Source organism: Gambusia affinis, linkage group LG01 (genome assembly GCF_019740435.1).
Source record: "Gambusia affinis linkage group LG01, SWU_Gaff_1.0, whole genome shotgun sequence".
Classification (NCBI taxonomy): domain Eukaryota; kingdom Metazoa; phylum Chordata; class Actinopteri; order Cyprinodontiformes; family Poeciliidae; genus Gambusia; species Gambusia affinis.
In genome coordinates, this window is record NC_057868.1 from 22,259,673 (window position 1) to 22,271,818 (window position 12,146).

The following is a 12,146-nucleotide window of genomic DNA, read 5'->3' on the forward strand; positions in this document are numbered from 1 at the left end:
TAATTGTGATATTTAGACAATACATGCACAAAATGGCTTGTATTAGAACCGGTACGGCTGTACCAGATATTTTAAGTAATAAATTTACTGTTACACACTTAGCGTCGGTTACCGTCATGCTACGAGTCAATAACAGAATTAGACATCACGCTAACCAATAAAACTTCATTAAAAAAATAGGTCAAAATAAGGTTTAACAATTTCAACTGTATGGGGATGTTTTTTTATGAAATTTATATAAATAATTTTTTAGAGAAAAACTATTGTCATTTATTATTCAACCCAACGCAGCTTTTGTCAAGCTAAACACACCGACATTATTAAGACCATTAACGCTGATTTTTTTTTTCTTGCAAAACCAAGATTTGCACATCTAATTTTTATTGAGGGGGAAAAAAAAATTTAACAATCAGAAACACCTTTTCAAAATGCCAGATTATCAAAAAATATGTCACATCAGCCAATTCCTACTTTCTAGGCTACACATTTCCACATTTGTTTTCCCCGACTCCTATTCATTTGAACTTACAATGTGAGCAGAGTATTTTACTGAAGGACAGGAATATTCTGAAGTTTACCTTCGCAAGGTAAACTTGTGAAGGTTTACCTTCACGACAGCACACGAGGCAGTAAACACGCAGAGGCGTCAGCGATGTGATCGGTGCGCACTCCCTGTTTAATGCATCAACTATGAAAACTATAAACCCATGTTTCTTTCAGGAATAATTCTGCACTGCCAGTAAAATTCTCACTGCAGCAGAGACGCTTGTAGTGCGTCTTACTAAAAAAATTTATTTAATGACTTAAGTTTTTATCAAAGTAAAAACAAGCTAAGCTTAGCCTGGCGGGGAAGGAAATAAAGCCGCTGGCCCGCCAGGCTTATAATGCGCTGGGGGAAATTTGTTTACCTTTAATGCCATTACTGGAAGCAATAGTACAACCAGTTAGCAGAACATGTAGAATCAAAATTGTATTTATTTATTTGAAAAACATTTGGAAAATGTGAATATTGTCATAGGTGACTTCTGCCTGTTGTCAAGCAAGAGATTGTGCAGATCTTCTGATGTGGGATTGTGTTTCGTCATGAAAACTTAATATTTTCCAAGCAGATGATAACCTGCAAAGCTTTCTTACTTCGGTGAAAACGCAAATCTGTTTTGACAAAGGCATGGTTAGAAGGGACTAAATAATGGTGGAAATCGGTCATTTTAAAATGACTCCAACTTCACACAATTTCAATGGTTAACAAAACAAATACCTATGTTTTCCGGACAACACAGCTGCATTGTGTTTAACAGAGGATTTCTTCGATAATTCCAAATTCATTCACAAGACATTTACTCTAAACTGAATTCTAATTGGTTTATTTTCAAAAGATTGTTACATATTACACACCAAGAACTTCTTCATTGTAAAAGATCTTAGTCAATTAAAAATAAACCTGCAATGTAAATATGATTCCAGTGACTAGGTTTATATAACAATTTTTATATGTGCAGACTGACGTCTTATTTTAAGATAACAGAAATTTGCTTTTGTTATGGCCCTGAATGACTAGTGGTTAACTCAGACTAATCAGTTTTATTAAAGTAAATATGGATATCGACATCTACTCTAGTCATTTAAGCAAAGATTGACTGTTCACAAACTTCAAGAAGAACCTTTTATATGCAGTAACTATCCTTTATACTTATGTTAACATTTAATTGTCCATATTTTGCATGCCAGTTCTGGTTGCTTTCTCTGTGCATCATTTCAGATGGGAACATATCAATGGGACTGACGGTACAGTAAAATTGATTAGCAAAACATTCCATGATGCTGTAGGCCTTACATTGTGAACAGCTTCCAACAGGCAAAAACAATGACATGAAAGCCATCTGATCAGTTAATTTGATATAATAAAACCAAAATGTCACTAGAAAATTTTAGACATGAAACTTGTTTATTTTAGTAAGTATTTTGCTCAATGCTAGATGACTCTCGATTGGAAAGTAAAATGAGGTACAGTCATTAACAACAATATACGACTTGTGCTTGGATTCACTGCTCTTTTTAAATGAAAGTGAGCTAGACAAAAAAAAAGAAAAAAAGAAAAAGTCAGGCTAGCCTAAAGCTAAATGCATGACTTTATTTAAAACAGAAAATACACTCCTTTGATTGCATTAACAAACATACGCCTCCCCTTTTTATCCCCAAGCCTGCGAGATAGGAACACGAGTGTGTGAAGAGTCACATGACAGCAGCCCCACTCTTTTGCCCAAATGAGTGTGGCCTGCAATGCTTCAAAGAGGAAGAAAACTAACTTGCACTGTTATCCCATGTTATCCGGGGATTCAAGTTTGGTCGCATTTTCCTTGTGGCAGTCAAATGTAAGGGCATGAATGTAAATAGACAGCGAGACAGTAACCATTCAAACCAGAGTGGGCACTGAAGAGCACATGCAAAGTACTGCCAGGACTAGTGATGAGCCTACAACAGGGTTACAGTATCTGAGTGGTGACAAGGTTGTATTTGGGTCTCTGAGCAGCTCTGGTGCCAGCTACTTTGACTATTCAAAACAGAGGCCTCGGCTTTCTGGCAAGTGGTGACAAGCAACACATAACAGAAGCTACAGTAAAACTACACACAAATCAAGATAGAGGGACATGTTTTGACAGAATTTCTGCTTAAAGTTTTAGTCTTTGGATGAGTTTATTTTTAAAGCAGCAGATTCAGAATCATTAGTTATATATTATTGTAAATAGTATGTATTTTAATGGTTCTCTCACCCAGAAAACAAGATTAAAGGCATTTAACTCCCTGTCAAGATGGGATTTAAACCATTTCTGACAAGAGGCAGCTTACATACTTTTGGCTATATTTTGTTCTAAGATATTACTTCTTTCTAGACATGCAGAATCTGTGGTGGTTGGGTGCACATATAGGATTGGCAGAATCTTTTGCAGCACAAAAATAAAATGATTTGTTGATGCAGCAATGCAATTGTAAAGAGAGGAAACAAAAACAAAATGAAACTATAGGTCGACGATACCGTGTTTGTTGCAGTATTCATCTTTGTGGACCTGCAACATTCCTAATCATGCCAGATTAACTCAAGTTATGTCCTTCATGCAATCATTCCGGTTTTCAACACCGATTTAAAGGCAGGTACAATCCAAAACAAAGAGACTTCTTGGTGTACGACACTACCTACAATCTTTCGCGACAAGGAAGTAAACTGGACTGAAATAAATGTTTAGAATTTTTTCCCCCAAACTCACTGCTCTGACAAGAAACATCCTTTCACATGTTAGAACAAGTGAGGCTTATATGTTAAGTTTGAGGCTATCTTAATTTAGATTTAAACTATGTAATGTAAAGCAGCAACAGCAAACCAGGAAATATCAATTTTAGGCAAGAAGGCCCAAAACCACAGAGGCCCAAAACCAAGGCTCCAACAGGTGAACAGAGAACAGCAAAATACCTTAAATTCACCAAAGTCTACATGTATAGAAGTCAAAGTGGTGTGCTCAGTGCATTGGAAACAAAGTCCAACTTATCAAGATTTACAACTTGAATTTAAGTCAGTCTAAACATACTGCAAACTACAAGACCTTGCTCATTTTTGGTAACTGTTTTTGTAAAAAGAATATTTGAGGTCAGTTGTAAGAACAGTGAGAATCCCATTTATTGTTCAGGTTCAACATCTGTTGCTGCAATAACAAAGATTGTATTTGCACTTGATTACCAAAAATGTGATGGATAGTTTGTTCTCAACCAGGGGTCCAGCCCTCGACAAGAGATGGCTGCCTATGTTTCCCTATGAAAAAAAAATAATATTAATCTACTTGCGTACAAAACAGCAAATTATAAAACAAATGGTGAGCAACCTATTTTTGCCGTCTACATTTTCATGAAATTTAATTTTATAAATCCAGCGCAGATTGTGAAGTTGCACTAGGAATTAGTTTTTTATGGTGCAACTACATAATGACTCTGGTCTAACCAATGATTAGCAATCATTGTTGAAATCAAGTTCAACAAATTCTAGACATATCAAAATGAATGAACAAAAAATAATTACTGAAAGGAAATGGCATTTTATTGTAAAGTGCTTGTTTTGTGGTTTTCTACCACAAAATGACGACTACTTACATAGAGTTCTCCTATGAAACTTTCAAAAAATAAATAAATAAAAAACAAAACTGCCAAGTGTTGTGAAAAAATAAAAGTAAAAAAAAAAAAAAAAAAATAAGCCCAAATTTTAACAACCTGCCCAGAACTGTTTTTTTCAGCCCAACATGTACAAAAGTATTGAACCCTGCCCAATCTGGCAACCCTAAATCCTGTCCAGACATAGCTAAAACCTAGTCTTGCACAATGTATCGCGGATATAGCGTCAACCCAATATCAACATGTACTATACTCAAATTGCCTAAGATTGTTTGGAATGGAACAATCATTAGCTAATATATTCCAAGAGTTAACTAGCATTTTGCAAGCTAATGTAATATTTAGCCAGCAGATGTAATTTCCATTACCAGACACAAATACCATTGCCCAAAATACTAAAGGTCACAAGATTGTAGCGGACAAGGAGGGGAAAGAAGAAAATGCGCATATGTTCCCACTGATAGGCATAGCAATATTTACCAATATTAACACAGGTGCAAGATTTTCTAACACTGTGCAGCTGTACTGTGAACACACTCAAAGGAAGGTTCTCCTCAGACTGCTTTTAGTATAGGCAATGGACAGCTGTGACTGAATTGGTCAGAACCTGATCAGACCTGGGACACATAGAAGGAAATGTACCCCTCAGGCACGAAGTTACCTAGATGGCTTTTGGTAAATAAATAAATAAATAAATAAATAAAAATAAAAACTAAACAGACCACTGTGTGAAGTAAATGCATTTTTTTGCAAGCAAAGTGGAAAACAGATAACTGATCACTCATGACCAATTTCAACGCCATATTGTTCATTGTTGTTACGCTGGTTACAATTGTGAGGTCCAGACCTGAACAGGGCCTCTGCCCCAATGCTCATCCTAGCCATGTATGATTGTACCATCTGTACAAGCAAGAGAGACCAGAAATGCTGCCAAGTGCAAAGGTCATTTATTATTCTCTACCGGAGATATAACATTTTGAACTGCTAGTGTTTAAAAATAAATCCCAGCACATTGGCTTCCTCATATCTAATTGGAGGATGACAAAGGCCAGTTTTCCTAAAGGACAGAATCCCACGGTGTTCTTAAAACACAAACTGCTAGAGATTTTCCCTTTCTACTAGTTTTACTTAAATTCCGCCTTTTACTATAACAATTGCATAATTGTATTTAAATATACACTGTTTGGCTTATCCTTGGTAATGAACACATTTTAACACCTTAGAACATAGATAGTATAGTATTAAGTCAGTGCAACATAAAAAAAAAAAACATACGTAACACTTCCTGGCAACTTGTTTGATCTTTTGTAGCAATAGAAACTATTCTGGTCATGACTTATAAATTTGTTCTGTTCCTGATAGAGAAATCAAACAAAAATTAAATCACTAAGCTATTTTTGGGGAATTCAAAAAACTCACTTTAATTACAAACTTCTGGAAATAAAATACTAGCAAAAGGGAAACCAACACACAGTGGACATAATGCAAATACTTAGGAAGACAAAATACTATAAGTAAACATCCTGATAACCATATGCTTTGGGAATGTTTGTACTCTTCTGCTTCGGGTTAACAGCAAACGTAAGCAGCATATCCTCTGCTCCAAAAGTTAGATTTCCCACTCACAAAATCAGAAAATTTTCCAAACTCCTACTTCACAGCTCCTCGCATCAACAATGGTAAGCTGCGGTGGAATGATGTTTACTTTACAACAAACACTTGCATGCATCTGAAATCACTGCTACATGTAGAGCCTGAAGCTCGATACTGACTAAATTAAAAGTGGTGTTTACATGTGGAAAGTATAGCTTAAAATATACTTTATTTGTAAGAATACAAACAATGGCGTGTCACCATTTTGGAATCCAACTTCAACCATTTTAACTGGAATGAAGTCAATTGGGTGTGATGTCATTCACAGCTCCGAGGTAAATGGTATTTGTCCAGAAACCTAGAAGCTTATAGGGATTTAATTTTATTTAAACAACAAAATGATTATTAAAACTTTTTCTTCTGGCTGCCAGCTGCCATTTTGACAATGGAAAAAAAGTTATGACAAAAGTTTGAAGACCTTACAACTTCTTTGCCTAAAGAACCATTTTTTTCCTGCATTGGTGTCAGCAAATACACAACCGGCAAATTAAGTAAATAATTAGTATAAGTGTATTTCAATCCCAACAGTCCTGGTTTTAAAGTGAAAAATATTCCTTGGTATGACTGAAAGCTATATTCCATGTCAGCATTTAATTAAAAATACTTGAACTTAAAAGGGCTATAAAAAGAAGGTGATTGCAGCAGAAAGAAATAAAGCCATTTGGTCAACTCTCCAAGGAGTGAAATATCACCATTAAAAAAGTTAAGAGAAGTTGCTTTAAGCATTCTTTCAACCTTTATTTTTTTTTTATTTGAAGCTAGATGAGGTGAACAACAAGCCATCTCCTGTTACAACAGCAAATAATTTACGAGAATTGCTGCATCACCTACAAGTTTGAGCTGGAATATGAACGTACTCAACTGGTAGTGTTTGATCATCGCAGTTGTTAAATGGATAATACTCACAGTTCAGTGAAAGCATTTCCAATAAAAAAATCATCAAAACCATGCCAGTCCATTTTTGGCAAATTAGAAAGTTCCTGGATTTGAATAGACATTTAAACAAATAAAAATTTTATTTAAAATACTGCTGCCAATGAAGCAGAAATTTCTAATATTTTTTTTATTAGGCATGGGCACTTAATTAAAAAAAAAAATAAAAAAAAATAAAAAATCACCCGTGCATAAATTCTAAAACAAATTAAGACATGCTCTTCAATAATAAAATTAGAACATGCCATTTAAATAAATTTTATTTAACTACAACCAATATAGTTCTGTGGCAAAAGAAAAATCAGCAGCTGAGGTATCTTCAGTTACTGTAGTAAGTCAGGAAATATCTGCTGGTTACTGTAGTTTTTGTGAAGCAACTTTTCTAACCAGAAGCTAACCAAAATGGTATCAACAAGGAAGAAAACAATGTGCGATATTCATATTTGGAAAATTATGTTTCAGTATTAAATGTAATTAGCACATACTAAACTAAAATCATGTCAGTATAGTCTAATAGTTTGTATGTTTAAACTGAAGAAAAATGTCTTATTAACTAGGTATGCATGTAGTTAGCTTTGTCAATAAGTACAACCATTTTTTTTTTAAAGAAGGTAAAATGCTTTTTTACAGAAAATGTTTTCATTATTAAGATCTTGGAGAACATAATTTCACTTTTACTATAGAGTAAAAGTGACTATGGAGTCACATCAGCTGTGAGATGATTAAAAGATTCTTCTCTTTTAATAAACAAGCAAGGACCACTTCAAAGAAACATGAAATGTTTGACGTATTTTTTTAAAACCAGGTTTTAAACTAGTTTATTATGCCTCTGACTTAAAATTAACACACGACAACTGTGAGGCAGCTTTGAAAAGGGAATTTAAGTGCAACACTTCCATTGATTTGATATCCATTAATATAAAAGGGCAAACATCACATGTATTATGTCTTTTTATGCACAGCTGTTTCTATATAAAAAGCACAAGAAAAAAAGGCAAAGTGACCAATTTCTGAATGAAGAATAATAAAGGAAAATAAAAAAACATGATACTCTGGGAAGGAGGTGGTGACAGTGAGCTTGGTTTTAAACAGATACAGAGGTTTCAAAACATACCTTAAATACATTACACTATTTTCGGTGTTAATAGTGCAAAATGACAAGATGTGTAATTAAAACACCTGTATATGTGTGAAATAGTTGGTGTTTAATCATTAGGCAGCTGATGGTGCAATTTTTATTTATTTTGTTAGCTTTAACAGTAGACAAATTAAAATGAGCACCATGTGAACAAGAAGAGCAAATCAGCACTATTACAGACAAAAGCCACATAATCCCGATGGGTAAAAGTCAGAAAATAAGAATGTAATCCCCTTAACATCCTGCGATCTAGAGATTAAAAAATAAAAACAGACAAGCTGATGATCCTTACTGTAAAAAAAAAAAAAAAGAAGAAGAAAAAAAGGTTGTCTAATCTGGTTATAATCACGTTTATTATAACCATGTGATTATGGTTATAATAAACAATATGGGACTTAAGGCAAAAACTAGGCATGTTTTTTTTCTTCTAAAGAATGGTAAACTCAGAGCCCCAGCACAGTACAGATGCAGAGCAGATGTATTTAGTGTTTGATCTGTGGGTTACTTTCAGGTCACACTAACCAATTTGAACTGAACAGACCAAACATTCACAACAGGTTCTATAACCAGATGTTATAGAGCCCGGAAGATCAACATGTCAATATAGTATACAACAAGCACATGTAATAATACAACTAGAACAGAAACCATATTTAACAGGACACACTATAATTAGGGATTTAAGATGAAGCAGGAAAACAGTAAATTTAACATGAATATCTGTTGAAAAGTCATATTAACCTACATGTGAGGTAGCTAAATTTTGAGATTAAGAAAAGGGTCAATTTGATATCAATTGTATTAACAGGTGAGAAAATAGGAGTACGGTGAAAAGTTATTTTCCTTAACAGCAAAACTCAGCAAGTTTAACAGTGATTTGATACATTGTTCCTCCCCTTAAATTCACAGTACAGTCAAACAATTGATTGCATTTCTAGATATATAGTCATACGCAAGTCAAAATGATTGAAAAATAAATTAAAATCTTTAATTAATGGGCATTTAGAATACAATCTATTTTAGTTACAAGTTTTCATAAAATTCTTATTCAGTCAAGATGTGACTGAACAAGAATTATTCGTCTATGCTATCATATATCTGTAGTATGCATGATAGGGTAATCCAGCGGCAGAAAAAAAAACGAGGAAAAATTTATTTATTAAAAACACATTTTGTACGTTTATCTAATGCGAAAAAAAATCAGACGCCTGTAGCACGCCAAGCCTGAATCCATCCGCTGCTCGGCAGCTGCCTCTCTCTGTCTGAGAAAAAGCGGTGATGAAAAAGGCTTTGAACGCCATCTTGTTCATTGCAGCTGCTTGGGCCCTGAATACAGGAACCCATTCATTCGAGGAGGCGGAGGGAGGGGGCACACTGGCAAAATGAATTCATCTTTGTGAACCAGTAAATGCGACTAGCTCTTTGGAGTAAACTAACTATTTCCCAAACAACTAGTAATCCACTGTAGGCAAGGGATATTCTTTGGATGGATCCGGTCACCGGTAAATAACTTGGTAAAAGCGGAAAGCTCAGTGCATTTTTTTCCCCCTCGGCGCTCAGCGTGGCTTCCTGTGACAACTCGATGCTAAGCCCACTTTCGAAACACCCGACTCTGAAACTTAAACATTCAGTGCTGTTTGTTCGGTCTAAAACCCGTATGATGCCCGCCTCTGAGACTCCATGCTACATCGTGGTGCCCATTCTAAAGGCTGGGTCTTAAAACGGTATGGGGCTGCGCGGCCCAACCGGGCATGATTACCGTAGCTGCTAACAACCTGACCTGCTACAGACCCGTGATCAAGATAAACAGATTGACAAAATCCAATTAGACAATCTTGTTTTCCCATCATTTAAAGAAGTTCAGATTAAGGTCGAATAGTACGTTGGCAAACTTAAAACTGCTCTGAAAACACAGAAAAGTAAAAAATGGCTATCGTCTCCAACAGGTCAGAACAGCGGTGGTTGTGAGTTTTAAGTAAGATCTTCTAGCTATATAGTGACATCTGCATTTAAAGCAAGCCCTCGGTTAACTAATAATTTGTTTTCACACAAACGATACACATCTGTGTTAACCGAGTGCGAACATAAATCTGTGACAAACAACAGTCATAACCCATGACAGGTTTAGTTTCGATTCAGTGAAGTAAATACCGCACGATCAACTAGTCAGTTGGAAGCTTAATGTGTCCACGGCTGTAAATGCATGCACTCCTGATTTCATTTCAACAATAAATTATTTTTAAGCGATGGGTAAAGTTGTCCCTCTTTCGATAAGGTTACAATTATTGCGTTCTCTTCGCTGTTTTCGTAACACATACGAGCACCCAGATCAACAATCAAACCATACAAATATATTTTCTGACCATTGCCGGCGACTTGCAATGGACGAAATACAGAATAGTGGGGGTGGTAGTGATACTGCTGGCGAAGTAGCCATTTTTAGACTTCCTTCGTTGTGAATCCATGATGCTGTGAAAGCCCTATGCGAGTGAAAGTGAATCCAAACTACTCTAGTGTTTGGTACAGTTATGCAATCTTGTAAATTAGCCACTTTTTTTCATATCACCAATGCTGCTTGCAATACTGTTCTATGAGAACCTAAGGTGTTGGCTCACAAGGTGGTATTCACTGAAGATTTGTGGGGAAAATGCTGAAAAATTGACAGTAATCAAACTCTACAATGCTGGTGATAACTGAAATAATTACAATGTCTTGACTGTAGCAGGGAAAAGAAGAGTATTCTGGTAGATTAAATCGAAAAGCAGATTTAGTACAGTGGAGATAGCTAATAAGAGAGCAGAGATACCCGGACGTTAGAGGGGTGCTAAGCTAACTGAACTGCCACACATATCCTTGCAATTAGTGCCAACTAAACTCCACTGGCCTTCTTAATCACCTGGCAGAATGGTTAGTTTATTTAATATTAATAAAAGCTAAAGTTGATTAGCACTGTCGTTGAGGCAATGAGTTAAGTTTATATTTCAGTGACCCCCACCCACAGTCTTGGCACCAATAACTAGCCAACGATAGGCTAACGGCAGCTAACTCAACGGAGGAGCCACAGAGCCAAGTTTAACCCTTCTCGCTCATCTTCCCTGCTCGAAAGGCTAGCCAACTACAGTTAATGCATTTCCTGAAGCGCAAACACAAGTATCAATACATGTCCTTACCCGCTTTCAGTTGAAGGTATCCGTTGTTTGTATCACATTGACTGGAAACAGTTAAGTGTTGTCTCTCCTCTCTCAGCCCAGACGCTCAGATTTATCAAGTTTAGCCTCCGAGGAGCGGCACTCCCCGAACCCAGTTTCTTAACCCGCTAAAGGGGGAGACACACCGGCACAGAGGCGCAGGGACGAGGCGTTTTTCACCCAGACAGACGAGTTAAAGTCCCGTTTATTTGTTCCAAGGGTTCGATGCAAATTCCAACTTATTGCAAATGTCCCTTCTTGTCTTTCCCAACCGTCGTCGTCCCTTCTGTTTCTTCCTTCACGCCAGGATCTCAGTCGCTTCTTCCTCCGGCCATCAAACAGCAGAGATGGGCGCGGTAACCCTGCATTCAGCTCTGGGAAACCCCACGTTCACGGCAGCGTCACAACGTAAGGCGAAGGGTCGACGACCACTTCGACAGATCAGCAAATACTGCCTTCTTCGGTAACAAAAACACACTTAAAAAATTACATTTATATACAAAAATTTATTTAAACCAATAAGTATGTTATTTATACGGATTTAAATTCAGCAAATAACTAGGTTAGAAAGCAATCACACACGGAAGCAAGTTTGAACACTAGTTGTCAAACAGAAGTTCCACATTTTCAGTTTCTAAAAGGTAGACTCAACTGTGAAACAACAAAATCACTTCACTTAATTATCTGTTGTATAGTTCTACATAAAAGCAAGAAATGAAGAGGTAGTTTTGCAAATAACTCAGACATATATTTGCTGCATGAATGGAAAAGTGGAAGATTAAACTGTTATCTCTTTTTATATAGTGTAACAATGTAAATGTAGCAGTGACAAATAATTTTATCCTGTACAATTCAACTCAAAAATAAACCATTTAGTCTGAGAAAAAAACAACAAAAAATGCTGCAATAATCTGATTTCACTTGAACTTCATTTCTAAATCAAATTAAACAACCAGTATATGACTAAATGTTGTACAGTTAAATAGGCTAAAAACAAGCAAAAAACATTAAAGCAAAAAGTACAAAAGTAAACAGCCCTTTATAAATTGATATATTTGTAAAATAACAGCATACTTATG

At 35.9% G+C, this 12,146-nt stretch overlaps 1 protein-coding gene across 1 annotated transcript in view; it reads right to left on the reverse strand.

Annotated features, from left to right (window-relative positions):
* LOC122831071 (guanine nucleotide-binding protein G(I)/G(S)/G(T) subunit beta-1) overlaps positions 1-11,530 on the reverse strand; it is a 34,435-nt gene extending 22,905 nt beyond the window's left edge. Inside the window, exon 1 of the mRNA XM_044116996.1 lies at positions 11,050-11,530. The gene's annotated coding sequence lies outside the window, so the exon portion shown is untranslated. The remainder of the gene's footprint in view (positions 1-11,049) is intronic.
* Between the last annotated feature and the right edge of the window lie 616 nt (positions 11,531-12,146).